The 18,858-nt window shown below is 40.2% G+C and overlaps 1 protein-coding gene and 1 long non-coding RNA gene across 3 annotated transcripts in view; both read right to left on the reverse strand.

Moving 5' to 3' along the window:
- LOC126915993 (serine/threonine-protein kinase NLK) overlaps nt 1–18,858 on the reverse strand; it is a 218,200-nt gene that overhangs the window by 152,630 nt on the left and 46,712 nt on the right. The gene's annotated exons all lie outside the window — the stretch shown is intronic.
- Nucleotides 6,863–17,132, reverse strand: LOC126916056 (uncharacterized). The gene is made up of 2 exons (XR_007710413.1): nt 13,967–17,132; nt 6,863–13,918 (listed from the first exon to the last, which is right to left on the reverse strand). It is a non-coding gene; the product is annotated as an uncharacterized LOC126916056 (long non-coding RNA).

Consider the following 18,858-nt stretch of genomic DNA (forward strand, 5'->3'; position numbering starts at 1 on the left):
AGAATACCGAGGCATTTGACGTAGAATGGAAGGTGCACAGGGCGCCAAAAAGAAAGAGAAAGAGAGAGAGAGGGAGAGAGAGAAATGTGCAGAGCAGCTGGCTGTCGTCGACTGGAAAGGTTCTGTTTTCACCAGCTGTTCATCCTCCTTGTGTCCGGGGCACAAAGAAGGCGATCGGTTCGAAAGGAAGAAGTTTCCGTAGCTGGCCGAACGTGGGAGGGCACCGAGGACGACAAAAGGCCAGCTCGCTACCTGTGCACGGCTGCCAGGTGCTCCTCTCCACCCCCTTCGGACCCTGTTTTCTCCGCTTACAGCGGGACCAGTTTCGTGGTAACGTTCGCCAGGTAGAACGGGGACCAAGGTGTAACCTACGCTGATATCCTGCCGGTAATTCGAGCCTCCGTGATTCCTGCTTCTCTTCGTTCCACGTGTTTCATGCTTTTAATGTTTTATATCCACGTATATACATTGGGTAGAGTATATTAAAGATTATTTAGATTTTATTTAATAAAAGTATTATTAAAGATATTTCGAAGTTTACTGACGCAGCAGATCTCTTAGAGTTCGTTCTTCGATGAAGAGATATCGCTGACAATCAAAAGTCGATTTTGTCGAATCGTAAGACAAATTCATGCTGTTTGAATATTTGTTATATAGAAAAAGTCGTACGAACTTACGTAACAATCTAATAATTCGGTTGGCTTTTTTAACAAATTTCCAATTTTCTCTTTCACTGTTGTTTATCAATTTACCTGTCTGTTAATCATCTTCTAGACTACGCTAGTTATGTATTTAAGCTTTTGGAAACGTTAGACAATTACTGTAAAATGTCAAAACCGTGAGGAAATATTCAAACTGAATTTGTAATTAATTCAACGTGATTCAAAATACCGAGTCAATTTTTACATCCAGTAGCATCTTCGCCATGAATACGCCATACGACAGTTTCCGAGCGTCAAACATGGTCGCCATTACTTCGCTTTTTCTACCTGTTTCAGCGTCCTTTCCAGCGTGTAACGGCTTTGAACGGGTTTTTGCGTGTGCAGAAACAAGCGACTTATTATTACCGCGTAAGAAGCGATTGTTCTCACGTAATAAGAGAGTCGGTGTGCTTCTTGCGCCACGTAGCTCTCTGTTGCGCCTTATAGAACACCGTAAAACGCTTAGCAGAGCCGCGGATTCCTTTTTAAAAACATTCCTCGTCGAAACGATGCTTCCCTGCCTTTGATCCGAAAGTTTCAATAGAAATCGCTCGACAAACATATGGCCAAGGCAACAAAATGAAATTCTAAGTACTCGTTCTGAGTCATCTGACGCTGGCGTTGGCATAAAAACGCGCACGTGTTGTCTCTGCGAACGAATGAATCGTAATGATAGGTTCGTGCGAGGTGCAAGAAAAGCGGAGGATCCTATAGAAGCTGGCGCGATTGTACCGCACAAAAGGATAACCTTGAGTTACGATTTTGCAGAAACAACGTCGTACACCGGGGACAATGCACTGGAAAGAATTCCGCGACAACAAAGATTATCCAACATGCCGCTATCTCAGAAACGCATCCCAGCGGAAGATCCGATTTTTTTTATTGCCCCATTGTCAGGTTTTTTATGGCAGTTTAAGAGAACTTGTAAATTCTTTCGTGGCGAAATTCACGCGGTTACCGAATCAAGTTACAAGGACGTTGGAAAACATCGAGTTTTCTCAGCTTCCTTTGCTCGTTCGAAGAAATTCCAAATTCTAACATTTGAAAGAATTCATTTTTCTTCGTGAAATTCAATTTCAGTAGAAGTTACAGGAAGATCATGAAACGTCGATGTACTGGTTTTAAGGAAGTTTATAATAGAGAAACATTGCATAACGTTTGCGTCGGATCTCGTAACGCAGCTAGCGAAATTTCAAAATATTTCGTACAACGCGCGTAACGTATTAATAGAAAGTGTGTACGGGCGTTCGAGTACTGTCGCGGTCTTGCGTAGTTCGATAAAACAGCTGCGCAAGATGAATCAAGAAGAGGATCGAAATAGAAAATAACGTTGCAACGGTAACTAGTAGCGTAAAAAAAAAAAAAAGGACGTAGAAATAATAACGAAGCGAGCTTCCTCCATTTTCCCGACCTTTCTCCTTTCTTCTGATAGCCACTCGGTCGGACTAGTCTAACAGGGAGGCCTCTTAATAAGCGAGAGCACTTGCTCAAGCGACTCGATGTAATTTCTAATGAAGTCTACCCGTTTTCATCGGGCAGAAAGGGCCACGGAACGAAAGAGGAAGGGAAAGCCGAAAGAGGATCCGAAGAAGAAAGAGAAGAGAGTGCGAATGCCGGTAAATAATAATCCCGTTGCTCTAATTGCCACTCGAAACCGCTCGAATCGGCACCTGCGTCCAAAATTCCGTCTTCCTTCTATTCCTCGTTCGTGTTCTCCTTGTAAAGTACAAGGAGGAGTCTCATTAGGAGGGAAAAAATGATAAAGGAGCAACCTGATTGCGTTTGTTCGCGATTTCTCTAGAACTATCTCTCTCTCTCTCCCTCTCTAACTATCTTTTCCTGTTTCCTTTTCCTCTTTTTTTTTCCTAATTATCATTCGTCCGAATTTATTCAGAGAGAAACGATCGAAGCACCTAGATCGAACGTTGAAATTTTAGATTACTTTGCTCTCGCGATCTTGTTGAGGTTTCTACGGAATTTTAGGAATTCGTAAACTTTCTTCTGATTTCTACGATAAATTTCGAATACTTCATTCTCGGTTGATAAGGCGAAGTACGCTGTTTGTATTATTCGTCACGCAGGGAAACGCCGTCAGCTGTGGAAATTACGAACGAGTATGTTGAGAGCAGAATTAAACGAAAGACCTGGACATTGTGGAAAAGAATATTTTTCCAAAGACAATTCTAAACTCCGTTAAAATGCATTCGTACATTTACAAGCTGGCAGTTCGAGTAAAAAATGGTTTTACCTTTGCTGAGAACGAGATGCATCGATCGGAATCGAATATGCTGAGCGGAATAGCGGAAAAATTAGAGGAAGGAAAGAAAGGTAGGCAAAGGGAATGTGCAAATCCTTTAATTCCGAGGCTAAATGTCGGTAACGCGATGAAAGTACCGATCGGAAAGAACTCGAGGATATTTCGTGGGTTATCAGAATGAATCGACGAGGGATTCTCCCGATTTTCCCTGTGGGCTTGATTCGCGCTAAACGCGTTAATAATGGCATAAAGTCGATCGAACTTCTCTCGCAACATGCTCCCCAATTTCAATAAAAGAAAAGAAACAACCACGTTATGCTTAAGAGTTCCTCCTTTATAAGCTGTAAATTGATTCCTAATCAAATTTTATAGCATATAATCTTATTCTATGATATTTGGTATCCATAATAACTTATCGTTAATTTGTAACGTTATAAATAAATCTATATAAAAAAATTAGTGGCAGAAAATATCGAACAAATCTAGTTTACCATTAGTTTATTTTAAACAAATGTTCCCATTTCTAATTACGCTAGAAATAAGACGAGGTATTTTCTAACAAGTATGAACTCGTGAATCAGAGATCTGACTTTATAATTCTTCGACAATTTCCTAAAATTTCTAACTTCCATTCAGAGAAATTCACGCGATTATATTTTGAAACAGTCCTCATTGTCGAATACCAAGTTCGATAAAAATCTACTGCCTTCGAGCAGCAAGTTATCAACAAATCAATCGTCGAGAAACCGTCGCTCGATACGAAACGTTTAAAACCTTTGTCTCGAAAAACCTGGAAATTCATCCAAGTTCCAAGCAAAACTCCTCCGTTCCATTCTCAATCAATCTCGAAAATGCCAGACACTCGAACAACATCTGCCTTCACCACCGAAGAATAACGAAAAGCACGACAGTCTCGAAAATCCTCCGGCAAACGTCTGCCGTTATAATTTCAACGAAACACATGGGATGGTTGACTCGATTTCAACGTTGGAATCTCGGACTTCCGCTTTTATACGATCGTGAAAGCTCGCGGCTAGGAGATCGCACGGGAAAATCGTGAGCACGCGAACCTTGAAGGCACACACGTAAAACCCGAGACTCGGGGACGTGGTGCATTATAGAAGGGTCTGCAACATTCATCCCGCCGGCTGAACAGAAATTCCCTCGTTTCAGGGTAAAACGTGTCCTTGGATAGGTCGACCGTGTAGCTCGTTCAGTGGCGGCGCGCGTGAATTTGGTTTTTCGAATTATTCAGAAGCGACGAGGCTTTTGGTGGAAGGTTATCGGTCGTGGTTCAATGGACGAGCTAATCGAGTGTTGATTCGAGCCACGATTGTGTAAGTTGGGTGAATGGAGCTCTTTTTGCGATAGGGATGGGCTTTGTGCGAAGGAAATGGTGTTCCTGGTATACGTCGGTACCTGACTTTGGGTTAGAACTATTATTTTTAGTACGGTGGATTTTTAAATAAAACTGGGAAAACGAAGACTTAATGGCTAGTTAGTCAACTAATATCCGACGGAGATAAATTTCCAATATTCCACGTATAAATAGGATATCACGATATTCTTCTATTTTAATATCGAAACTTAATTAGATAAAAAAAAAAAAAAAAAAAAGAAATGAAGTCCTAAAACTCGACTGTGAAAAGGTCAACGAACGAGAGCGGCGACTTCTTTGCACGGAACGACGCCGCGGCGACAGAAAAAAGGAGTCGTGTCACGTGGACAAACAGGCTGCACCCGCGTATATCGCAGCTGCAGGGCAGGAAATTCAATGTAATATCTCACTAAGGAATTGCGTGTGCCAGATATAAATAGCACCGTACTTCAAAAGCATCGTGCAGCCAGAACGTGTACCATGCCTCTCCGAACCAAACCATATTTCGACTGGTCAAAAGTCTCCAGAGACAAACTCGTCGTCGTTCCCCCGATAAAATAAAATTTTGATATTCTTAGTCGAACCTCGCGATCTCTACGTGCATTTCCAGATTGCTCATGAATTTGATCGATATAATCGTTACGGTTCTTATGAAATATCAAAATATTCTATATAACGCGTACAATCATATGGATGTACAATGTTTTTTTTATTTTTTTATTTATTAGAATATTTACAATCAATTCTCGTTGAGAATTTTCAGTAACTTCATTTGGCGTGATACAATGACATGGCTTATAATAGTTTTATATTGTTGGTTCTAGTAGGATCTAAGGATTTAATCTAAAGGGTATTTTCTTTTCAGTCTGCGGATCTGGTCCGTCGATGTACAATGTTAAATACAATGATCTTTCTATGGTAAAGGTATAAATACTTCCGCTAGCCAGCGTACGAAAATAATTGAAATGGCCACGTTATCGTTGGAGAAACTTGATTTCACAGAACAATAATACGAACGAATGTAAATACGTATTAAGTATTATTATTATTCTTATTATTATATCCTCATTGTTATAGTAGAAAAGATAATTGCGTTGCTTTGTTAAAATATCGTGATATAATATAAAAAGCAAGATATCTGTGTTAAACCATTGCGAAAACCAAACATTGGTATTGCCGCTTCTGTTGAGATGCAGACGAAGCGAGTGCAGATGATCGTGAAGCTCGACAGACCCAGAAACATGTGTAGGATGTGCACAAGGTCATAAAACCGTCCGACATTTTTCAGACTCTTTTTGCCTGCAACTTGTGCAGTTGCGCCGTGTATATATCCCAACGTCTAAATGGTATATCCTGTATAACCCAATTTCTCGTTTTCAACATTCTGATCGTATTCACGTGGAACGCTGTTTCCTTTCGAGCGAAGCCGACAGCTGCTCGTAAAAGAAAAAGTCAGCAGAGGTGGCTGGCAATGAGTTGCATCGAAAGTGTCCGTTCAGGAAGCGACGAGCTCCCTCGACGGCGAAAGTGTTTGCTCGTTCGAAAGGGAAGCGTTTTTCCAAGTGGCACGGGTGTATAAAAGCCGCGAGAGATCAAAGTAGAGTCGGTGGAGCGATACGTTGGCGTGGTACAATGGCCTGGGTACGCGGCCTCTCCCCGTTGAAGGTTCCTCGATTATCGAGAAAATAGCGAAAGCTGTTTATCGCTGTCAGTCTGCACTTTCCATCAGAAAAGAGAGAAAGAGAGAGAGAGAGAGAGAGAGAGAGAGAGAGAGAGAGAACGGTTCATTGGGTGAAAACACTTCTCCGCGTGACGCATGTACCTGGTTGAATCGACGCGAATTCTATTCGTCTCTGTTTCACCCGTTTCGTCTCTTTATCCCGAAACGATAAATCTAATCGGTCGTGGGAAAGCCCTGCGTGAAACCTGCACACCCTCACTGACGATACTTATCTCTGGCCCTGGTGTGAACACATTTCAATGGGGACGCTGGAAATCTATCGGGGCGATGAGTATTTCGTTCGTCGATTCGACGAAGTAACTCGCGTTGTTGTAAGCTTATCGACGCGTTTCGCTGTCCTTTTGTTCCATTTTTCAAGCGGTTTCCATGAATTCGTGTTTGAGGGAGGTAACGTTTAGCGTTTTGTCAAACCGTGCATTGATCTTGCAGCGACTACTTTCAAAAAGACGGAAAAAGATCGCAATAAAAGCGAACATATAGATAGGCGATAATAACGTATGCGTCACTGAAACTATGAATAAATCTGAATGAATTATGTAATTCTTAACTCTGGTCTCCTATACGCTTCTTACGCTCTATATAAAAAAAAGAAACGCTTTCAATTTTTTATTAAAAGTTTCATCCAACTACGATATTCAACGTCTGTAACGATCTTCGTTAAAAAATCCTAAACTGATCGGGAAATAGCATCGATCGCTAGATTCCAAAATCACCTCGTCTTTGTTAAAATTGAATAGCAATAACTTTGAAATAAATTTCGCACGCTCTTACGTTTTACAAAATACGTTTCTTTTATATCCTCCAAAAATCGATTAAAACTTTCATCCAGCCCTGTCGAATTAAAGCTTGGTCGACGTTTACGAGGGTACGAGCTGCTCCCTCGACCACGAGGTTCCACACCCCGATGATTCGAGGTTGCCGCCGTCGCAATAACTCATCTAAGAGAGAACGCAGCAGTTCTCGTTTCTCTCCCTTAACCTCGCATGTAAATACGCGTGCACGCGTGGTACGCGCAGACGGGCCTCTGACCTCCGTGTACAAAGAGTTACTCGCTGGTGAGATCGGATATTCGGAGGCGCAGCCCGGTCCATGGCGTGGCTTTTGTGTCGTCCAAAATCGAGGGGGTAATTTCGAGAGGCACCCAACGACGAGAAACCAGCTCTGCTTGCTTCTCTATGGACGAACAACCAACGACATAAGGTTTCACGATCGTTCAACGCTCTCCCCTCGTCTCTACGTTTTCTCTTTTTGTTTCGCCTCCTCTTTTTTTTCTTTTTTTTTTTTAATTTCTTTTTTCTTTCTTTCTTTTTTTGCTCTCGTTGTCGAGCACACAGAGAGTTGCGTTGGTGCTGGATATAAATTATATTTAGAAGGGAGAATGGAAAGCTGTGTGTGTCTCCAGGACAGGAATGGCTTTTCAGCCACTTTGTAACTCGCGTTGGCGAAAATAATTTCGCACCGAAGTTGTCCCATAGCTGAACAGCTTGAATTATTTACGAGGGGCGGCTTAGAGGGTTTCGGTTGACGTATCGGTTTCGCAAAATATCGTTTTCTTCGATGCTGTTCCAGTTTGAACAGCCGATACCATCCGTGAAATTTTCCATCATTGCGAATCGATAAGATTAAATGACGATATCGAACTAGAAACTGAATAATTCTCGTACATGTAGAATAACGAAACTGGTTAACCGCTGGAAGATCAACGTGCTGAATGTTGACGATATTTTGAAGACACAGTTTGATGTTGAAATTCTATTTGGCAAAGTGACGTTTCATATACGTCGATTTAATATTAAGTTATTTCTTTCTTTTCCTTTTTACAGCATTTTTAAGCCAGATATGCGAAATTGAATATTGAAAATGTTTGAATGGCAAATATTGACGAAAATCTTAACGCCATAAGTTTGCCCCCTTGAAAATTGAAACCTCTCGAAAGTAGGACACATCTGTCGGTGACTTTATCTACTGTACGGTAAAACAGCAATGTAGCTGAGTGGCACTTCCAGGTAATTACTGTTGGATATTAATCGGCCTTCTGTTCGTCGTAAGTCACTAAAGCGTTCGATCGGTATATCCACGCCAGACAGTTTTTTTCCCTTGATATTTTACGCAGAATTTTTCATCCAGCGATTAAGAATTATCCACTCTGCGTCGAAAGAAAACCTTCGTATACATACGGGATGTATCGTAACAAACGGTACAATCAGCGAAGATTGATTCTATGTGAGAAGATAAATCGGAAAGGAAAAATAAAATTTTTCTCTGCAACGTTCCAATGAAATATTTGCCTGGTACTTAACTGCATTTCGATTTAACGCGATCGCTGTTATTGGCGTATGCGCGATATATGTATCGCGTCGATTCAATTATTTTATTTGGATTGTAAACAATAATTATTGTGTTTTCGAGTTTGCGCGTATCGACAAAATAATTAGAAAAGAAAGAACGAAACAGCAGGCAGTGTATGAAAATAAACATTATTTTAGGCTCTTTCTAATGAAAGAAAAATACGAGTAACGGGTGCCCGTGTATTTTAATAGCGGCGAATGCGTTGAAAAATCTCGTTACACGCGCTTATTGCACAATGAACGTATATTCACACGTGATAAATTTTATTACCTTAGAAATAGTTGAAAACGTTTTCTCTTCTGTTAAACACGCAATTCTTTGAACTTTTATGAAAACTTCCTAACACGTTCTTTGTTCTATCAAGAGCTAACACAACCTTGCCTTTTCATATTTCTCGATTCTTATAATTTCTTTAAAGTACGCAATCAGTTTTATACGACCGTGTAAATAAAACTTAAACGGAGTTAACAGTATACACGGCAACCGAATGCTTACAACTAACCGTCTCAAGAACAAAGTTTCGTATCATAAAATATCATTCATTTTCTTTTTCTTCTTTCTTTCTTTTTCTTATAGAATCAGTTTCTCGACTGTATCACCAGCTACAACTACTACGTAATACCTTGTATATTCAAATTTGCTCTACAAAGACTACAAGTTAATTTAGCCTTCAGGTTGCATCGTTTTTCCAACTCTCGAACTTTCCACGTTATAGGGTTTTATAATTTTCCATTCGAGATTTCAAAAGTATCCATAAAACAATAGTTTGGTTCCGATTATACTTTTCGAGCATATCAGCAGAACTCACGAAGCTCAGATATAATCTCCGATGGTCAATTATTCGTGATTTAACGAAAGGGAGGTCCAAAGGCTAGGTCGAAAGTTGAGCCAGCTGCTGGTTCGACTATTCAAAGTGACGAAGCTGGCTTATCGCGGACCCCAGTGACCCGAAATATTTTATTAAAATCACCGAATAAATTTCCACGGAAGAGATAGGACAGGCAGAAGCGTAATCTGGCCGGATCTCCATGAATCGATTCCAGTGCCGATCAATAAATATTCACGGTAAACGCGCCCTTAGAAGCGACGAGCAACGCAGCTAGAAATCATGTTCCCTTCGCGCGAATTTCGCCGGAAAATTGCAAACGACGACACGTGATACGCGATAAGGTGCTTTTGTGACGAGGAAATTGAAGTGAGCATTGTTTTCAGGTCGATGACTATGTTAAATGCATCAGAGAAATTCTAAACTTAATTCAGATGTAAATTTATTTTCTATTATGAATTCATTTATAAAGCGTTATAATTTCGTTATAGCAGATAATTATGTTTTTCTGTCGTCATTAACTACTTGTTAAAAAAAAGCAGTTATTCTTTCAAAAGAATGCCGGTGATTACGCCGATAATCAAAAATCGTAAACCAATAAACGGATAAATTAATCAGTAAACGAAAAGCGAACAATTTTTTGGAAAAGCCGATCTTCCACGATAACGCAGCTTCCGCTTTCTTAAAATTTATATAAACAGCTTTGTTCGCAATTATTTCGAAATTGAAGTTCAACCGAAAATATATCCCTGAAGATGATTCTTTAACAGCTGCGATCGGGATAGAGTGGAGAATCATCGAACAATAAAAATCGAGAAAGGGACGATCCTGTTCGTGTCGTCGAAGATTGGTTATCCGAGGTTTCCGGCGCGGTGACCGCAACGACGGAAACGAGACTTTCGAAGAAACGAACGAGGTTGTGTTCCGTAGGTGCGAGTCGGTTTCTCGCGAGTTGGCGCAGGATGCAAATAATAATAAGGCGAGAGATAAAAGGCCCTGAAAGAACTGGCCGATCCTGAAACCTCGAGAAGCGGGTCAACAACCGGAAGTGCAACCGCGACGAACCTCTCTCGAAGAAAGCACGCGCTCCTTCTTTTCTCTCTTTTCTCCTTTGTCTCGCTGTTTCTTCGTGTACTCTTCTTCCTGTTCCCCGACTCGTTTCTACTTTTGTCCCGGTGCACACGCGAACAACCTTACCTGTCTGTGTTCCGCGGATCTCGTTTTTGCCGAACAGCGTCGCAGCCGAAACGAAACGAGAAGCAGATTTTTCAGATCGTTTGTCGAACATTTTCTGTGAATTTATTGTTCTATCGATTCGTTATATTTCCCGATTTTGCAACGTGAAACAGATCGTTCGGATCGTGACTCTGGACATTCTGTGAATTTACTGCGTTGCCGATCGATTATGTTTCGCGTTTTCTTTTTTCCTTTTTTAAGGAGGAAAAGATCGCATTAATTTAAAATTAAATTAATTAAATTCAGGAGATTGTATTTAGCTTCGACCGTATGTAAACCGTTAAAGCAAGACCGAGTTCCGAATAACAGAAAATTTAAGCAGTACAGGATTCTAAAAAGTATTTCCAATAAAAACAAACAAAGAAAAACAAGTCGCACGCTCTAAAAAAGATACAAAACAAAATATCGAGAACAAATTACGCTCCAAATCACATTAGGGAAAAGGTAAAAAGTCTAGAAAAATGGTATAAAGAAATAATCGAAGCAAAGTAAAATCGAGGGAAAGGTTCGCGTTTGATCAAGAGGTGTAACCAGTCGTGTTCGCTATCGCGATGTGTGATTGTAACAAATAGATTGGTTACGATTGATTGATTGTGATCTTTGATTGTATTTACACGGAAAACTGATGGAGTATGCGTGTATGTGTACGGAAATAGCGATGTGGTCGCGATACTTAAACCATGCTGCGACGTGCAAAGAGATTTACAGAGCTGATAACAGATGATAGCGATTTAATTTGGATTTCCTACGGTACAATCGCACTTCTGTCGAAAATGCGCGGTCTTAGGATTTTTAATATCTCGTAACCTTCCTTCCTTTGTAACCTACAGGTACATTTTCACGCGATGGTAAAAGTCATGGCTTGTGCTGTTGTAACATTGTCGCTGATCAATCACGGAAAAATCACGCAGAAAATCAAATCTACTTTAATTTCGTAACGGTAGCGTGGCGACAATAGGGTCCAACGTGATAAATAGTTTTCACTATGACAGAAATCATATTCAGCCTCATGAACATAAAATGATGTCATGATTTATTGTCACGTGAAAACGTACCTCATGCGGGTGCGTACGTCAAGGCGATGGAATGTATATCCTTGTGGAATATCCAAGAGGATAGGAAATACGTTACTGGGAACCGTTAGGTTAGTCGTCGCATGACCATTCGGGACTTGTAAGGTTAATAACAGGGCCTCGGCTATTTTGTTATGGAGAAGTGCTGCTAACGAGCTAAAGGCAAATCCGTTAAATTGCTCGCTGCTGATACGCAGGTAGTCGTAGCGTTAAAACTTTAGTTCTGAAAATTCGGCATTATTGTTAACCGTGGCATAAACCTTGCGGAACTCTCGGTACATCGCGTGCGCAATGCTCAACGAAATTGAACTTCAAATGGCAAAAATAGAAACCTCGATAGTATGATACAACAGCACTGAAGAAAAATACAAAAGAAAAGAAAGAAACATAGACACCAACTAAGAAAGACGGAAGAATTGCCAACAACGTCCGAAGGAAAACAACTTAATAAAAGTCTTCGTAAAGATTCAAAGAAAAAATTAGGGATATCGTAAAAGATACAGCGAGGACATGTAGATAAATCTTCGTAAAGAAACAAGCGTCGCACGGTGTCTCGAGAAATATAAATCACGTGATTCACGTGCCGCACAGAAGCAGAACGTTTACCAATGACGAAGAGAAATCGTAAAAAATCATGAAACGCGAAGGGAGCTGTTCTTCGCATCGCGCAACATAATGAAACTCGCAACATCCCGGGTTCAAGAAGATGCAATTTGCCCTCTCCGGTTTCTCCAACCTGCGGGCTGTTTCGTGCAATCTTGATCGTCGATTAAATTAAGTCAAGCGGGCCACCAGTTTGTTTGGCATAAACAGCGAGCGGAACGGCGGCCACGGAAAGTGTCCGGAGGCGCAAGACCGCCACTTTAGTATTTTAGTTACACGTAGCGACCGTCAATCGAAACGATTTCGATAACGTATCCTTAGCGCGAATTAGTGTAAAACCTGTTCCCCCGTAACGTGCGTTTATGCAAATGCCCGAGAAACGCTAATAACGCGACGTATCCACCGCTACGTCTTCCCTTGCATCTGTCTTATTTCCTGCAACTTTGATACATCGAATAGCGAATTTCGATATTGAAATACGTAGTTTCTTTTTTTTTTTTTTTTTTTTTTTTGGAGATATAATATAGGCAGTAGAGGAATACCGATTTATCATCAAAGACGATTAGAGAAATTTTTCGTTGAAGATACGACATGGTGGGAGGTTGATTGTTTTCTCAGGAATTAGAAAAATTCTCTGAAGGTAGATAAGATATTTGGAAATGATAATTACCATAGGAACTAGGAAAATTCTTACATATTTGATGCGAGTAAGGATTAATTTTGAAATGAAAGAACAGAGAAGTTATATGGTCTGTGATTTGGATTCTGACGATGTAAATCTAAGCAGAAATTTGAAATATCGAGTTGATGCGAACGTAAGGAAGTTGGAGAGCAGTACCAGCGAGTATTACCAACAGTTCTGCCAAACATGTAAAATCATGATGTATTTTAACGCTGTTTATCCCTCAGACTATCCACAGATCTTTTCTAAATCTACGGAAAATTAAAGACGAATGAAGAAAAGAAGATGTCGAATTAAGAAGAAAAGAACTATTGTACGAAGACCTCAACCACCTAACTAGGTCTCTCGAAAAATAACTTTATGTACAGATATCGAGAAACATGTGCACGAACAAGTAAACTCGGGGAATGCGAACCAACCCCGTTGAAACATCTATCCAACGCTATCAGCCTTTTTCGTTCACGTTCCCAAGGAAAACCAATTTAACGGTAGCCAAAAGCTTCCCGAAACGTGAGATCTAATATCACCGAGCACATCGTCTCGAAACAATCTTCCACGACTGGCCACGTTCTTACCCGGACCAAACGAAACATTTCCAACAACCAGATCGATCGACCGTGAGTCCGATGTAAAAATTGCTAACACCGGTGAATATCCACATTGGAATAACGTACACGATCGGTACGTTCTATCGGTTCTGGTCTCTATGTTTAGGACTCGCAATTTCCATTAAACCGCGGTACAAGCAGGAAAAATCGGAAGGACTATGATTTACGATAATCGTGTTCATCCGGTGACGCGTGCGCGTATTCCACGCGGACGCAAAAACGGATCCCTGATTGCGATCGTGATTGATAACGGCTATAGAGCGAGGGATGTATGCTCTACAGGTGTGTCGACGGTCGTTAAGGCGCGTCTAATTGAATGTACGCTTCAATTAGGGCTTGACAATGGTCGCTGGTCAGGCACGCTCTTCACTTTGCCGAATGCGGGATTATACGCGCCGAAAATTCCGAGAATCTCCTCTGTTGTCCAGATACGAATCTCTCTCTCTCTCTCTCTCTCTCTCTCTCTCTCTCTCTCTCTCTCTCTCTCTCTCTCTCTCTCTCTCTCTCTGCACTCTGAATCTCCCTTTATTTATAAGCGGAACAGCAATTTTGGGCTCGAGGATCGCGAGACGTTCGTGTTATTTACGAAGAATCGTGAATTTTTCCAGTGCTTCGGCATTCTTTGCAACTTGTGTCTCTTGGATCGAGAGCTTGGGTACAAATAAATATGCATACAACGTAGCTGACGGAAGAGACGCAAGTTTAGATGATTTTTCAAACAGTAAGATAGAACGCTTCTTAGACAAAAGACAAATGCGTCGATTATTGCGTTCCTATTTAACTTCCAACGTAGATTACTTTTACCACGTACGTCGACAATGACGAAACGTCTCGGTTCGAATTGAGAATTAAGGATCGCGGCACGACAGTGGATCTTCGAGATACGTGTGTTCGATATGCTGGAATTTTTCTAATCGAGGGCTTCGATCAGCAACAAATAGGATGCTGGAATTCGTTTCAGATTTATGGGAACACTTGGAAGTGACGGGTTTTTAAATTACGACTCTGTTTAACGTTCCACGTTGCTTTGCATCGCGGAATAGAGAAATTAAGGTATTTAAATCAGCTAGTATAATATTCTATATAAAATTCTTAAAATTCTACCGTGCGAGCTAGTAATTTAAAGAAACGAAACGGTCCCAAGTTACGAAAGATCGTAAAAGTTTGCGCAAGACGAGAGGAACGTTTTCCCAGAATACTCGGAAAGGTCGTCCGAGAACGTCACCGATGCCCGAAAAGTCAGTTTCTCAGAAACCGAGGGGAATAGCTATCAACGTCGTTCGTCGACACGGCACTCGTACGACTGCATTCGTGACCTCGTGTGCTTACGTCACGTAGATATCACGTACTGCGCTTTCGTGGTGAAAACTGCCGTATTCCGCGAAACGCTTTGGATTTGCTCCGTCGTTTCCACAAATTCCACGCTCCGAGCTTTAAACCGACGCGACTGGAACTTTGACAACCACCGGAGACGTTTAACGGTACCACGCTGAAAAAAAATGCCGTTTCAAATCATATGCAGCATACGAAAGTATACGAGACCATTTGAAAACCTATCGTAGAAAATTTTTACCTACATATCTGTCGTACGAGGTGTATAAAATATTTTGGACAAAATTTCATTAGAGCAATTTCGATTTCATTCTCATCGAAAATATATACATCCCGTAATATCCCCTATATCGTTTCATTCTTTAGAAATATATTTAACAAACTTTATATGGGGAAAAAGTAACAGCGAGATAATATAAATATTGATAAAAATCTAGCAGAGTGTCGTAATTTCGCAACAAAAATTATGCTATTTATTGTACGAAGAATACGAAGCTAGTTTAAACCCTCTTTTTAAAGGGAGCAGTACATATAAAGAATATGTAATTAGAAATTAGAATTGTCAACTAAATCGTAAAAGAAAGAAAAATATCTTCTATATTTCACACCAATATTCTAAAAAATATACTTCCTATACTTGCGTTATCGTTCCAGCAAACCAACAAAATCAGCAAAACGTATACATCCAATTTTTAAGAAGGCACAGAAATTCCACAATTACACACAAACATTATACATTATCTTTCTCAGATATTTAAAAATATTTTCCGTAATATTATCAACTTCGGTTAATATCTTCGAATGTAACAGAAAATAAAAAAATGTACAAAATAATTGCGTCCCTTCCTGACCTCGATAAGTCCAACCCCGAGGAGATTAAAGTAGGGAAAAACGGTAAGTACACGGAATTTACGATATACTCGAGCGACACGTATTACAGCAACCGAGGTGAAAAATATAAAACGAACGGTAAAGGTTTCGGATAGATAACGTGAAATATATTAAAACGGTAATCGCCGTAGATAGAACGCCGTCTTATTTGCACGAATGCCGATAAGCGACCACCGGAATTCTGTGTTTTCGATACCAAACTAATTCGCTCACCTTAAACAAGTGACGTTATAAATGATCGTAATTAATGGAAGTTGGAAAATTTCACACGTTCAATGAGAATTTAGTTGTATTTTATTTTTAACTAGAATTCAATTAACACGTTTTGTATATCTTATCTGTAGCACTGAATTATTGTCGCTTCTTTCCGCTCCATACATTCTAATCTCTACACTGATATGCAAAATTAAAGGAACACGCAATTTTCATCGAATAATCGCTGACGTCTAAACTGTTTGTTATAATCTCGTAACGAGAGAACTATAAAGCGATCATTCTGGGCTCGTTTTGAAGCGTAAAGCCGCTACTTTCGGAATTCGTAGCAGTTTATACCGGAACGAAGAAGCATCTTCGCTTTCCCACTCTCTCACGCGATGTAGAACCTCTATGTGAAAAACTGCTACGAATTGTGAAAGTAGCAGCTATACGCTTCAAAACGAGCTCAGAATGATCGCTGTATGTTTTCTTGTTATCAGCATTCGACGAAAATTGTGTTCCTTTGATTTCATGATGATTCAGTGTTCTTTTGATCGAAATGGAATTGTTTAAACCCTTTCTGATACATTTAGTAGTTTACGTTGTCATTACGGCACTAAAAATAGCGAGTACTTTGCGAATGTAATTGTTTATCCGAATAAAGTGTTTCAATTAATTCCGACATCACCGATCATCAATGATGTCACGAACGAGTCCAGTGCCGGTCAACCACCATGGCTATGTTGTTGTTCACCTACTGCCATCCATTCGTTGAACAAATATCTATCACGTAATTCATTTCCTACATACATTTATCATACATAGTTTTGTCTTTCAAGTAGCTCGTAATTCGCCTTTTTATCCTTTACGATACAATTTGATGGAATTTTGTTTAAATAAAAACAACGTTCTTATAAATTATTTAAGACCCTCGTACCTGACTATGACAAACAAAATTACCAATACTAATAAAACCTTCTAGAAAAAGGAATATTTTCCAAGAACCATCTAAACGACTGTAAACCTATAATGGTAAGGTAGACTAACTAATTTCTATGACCCGCAGTAGCTCTTCTTTGGTCTTCTTAGCCTTGAGAATAAAATTTAATGAAATTTTACTATAGAAAAATAACGTATCCATACTTATAGTACGAAGATCTTCGTAAATCACTAAAAGAATCAGAATTACCAATACCAATAAGACCTTCTGGAGAAAGAAAGATTTCCCAAGAACCGTCTAAACGGCATTAAACCTATAAATGACTTTACCTAGTCTCCCTAATCTTCGCAACAAGAGTTAGTGAAATTACTTTATTGAAATGGAAATACTTTAGTAAAAATAAGATTTTCACGCGTAAAGTACAAAGACTTTCGTAACTCGCTATAAGAACCAAAATTACCAATAAAACCTTCTCCGAGGAGAAAGACTTCCCAGGAACCTCCTAAATGGCCCTAATCGTGTGAAAATCAGGTAAACTAACTGGCGACTATGATGCAATCGTTTCTTCAACAACGCGTACATCATGGCACGCGTTAAAATTCAGCTTTACAGTCTGTCGACGAGACGGTCGTGGCACGGTCGACGGTCGTTAAGACGGGTCTAATTGAACGTAGGTTTCAATTAAGGTTCAACTACGCCCCGGTGGTCGAAGCCTCGGCTTGACCAGGCCATGGTTTCCTCACTTCAACGACCATAAACAGTCGCGGCCGCAGCCCTGCGCCACCCTTCGCTATACCCGGCATGGGTGCAATGCATCTCGGTTGCCGCACAGTGAAACAAGCCACTGCTCTGATATCGCTCTGATTTATACACGCATTACCATCCAGACTGGACTGCTGCATCGTGACCCGCGTCGTTATTACAATCTCGCCGCGGCGAATACTCCGCGCTCGAAAAACGTCAACTTTGTGGAATTATCGAGCAATGGAAATGAAGAAAGAGACGAACTTCTTCGCTGTGATTTGAATAATTTGATTAAGTTCCAGATAACTTGCAGCGTTTGATATTGTCTCGTACCTTGCGTTTTATAGAACGAAGATTTGTTGATCGATGGTCTTTGATATAAAAGTTAGTTAACAGTAAGGAGAGAATCAAATGATACGGGGGTTATGGGTTTGAATATTGAAAGCATTATGGGAAAAGAGGAAAAGTAGAGAAAATAGCATGAACAGAATAGGGATTGAAATAGTAAGAGGAAGGGTGGGTTTAGGGCTGGCAATCAATTTATGGGTAAAGAAAATTTGTAGGTGACAAAGCTGACGAAAGACATTGACGGAGTGAGAAAACGCAGAGGGGCTACTTAAGAGAGTACCGTTCTTGACAACTGTATACATTTTATTTCAGAGTGTTTAGAAAGTACGCCAGACACCCTCAGTGGCCACTTCTGAAACTTTTAGAACGTGAAAGGACAAGCCACTTCTCGTTTCAACGCCTAAATTCTATCGTGAATTTATTATCCTCTCCTAAAAGCGAACGTTTAGGAAATAACAGCTATCCAATTCGAGGCCACTTGACACGCCTTCCAATTACGATTATTCCTTCCACCTAAAAATTTAGTGATGTTGGTCGGAAACGCATTTGCAATTATTATGTTACTTCGTTACCACAGTGTAATGTAAAATGAAAATGTAAAAATGTAAATGCGCATTACCACACAATGGAGCCATGCATCTTGGAAAAAAAAAAGAAAAACAAGCTCGTAGCCATATTTTCTTTTTTATCTCGCTCAATGTCCAAAGAAATAACAATCACGGCCAATCTTATCCCAAATATTAACGTTTCGCTATCAAGGATTGCACGACCTTCAAAAAAACCAATACTGTACCCTGCTACCAATACTAGAATATAGAAGAAAACAAAATCTCTGCCATAAAATGTCCAAAGAATTAATTTCGACCGAGGCAAGCCCAGAAAAAGGAACACGAGCTCCAATCTACGCAAACTTGTCCGGATGCTCGCCTACGCTCGAAAATATATACTCGCGAA

The sequence above is a fragment of the Bombus affinis genome, chromosome 5 (assembly GCF_024516045.1).
Source record: "Bombus affinis isolate iyBomAffi1 chromosome 5, iyBomAffi1.2, whole genome shotgun sequence".
NCBI classification, from domain to species: Eukaryota; Metazoa; Arthropoda; class Insecta; order Hymenoptera; family Apidae; genus Bombus; species Bombus affinis.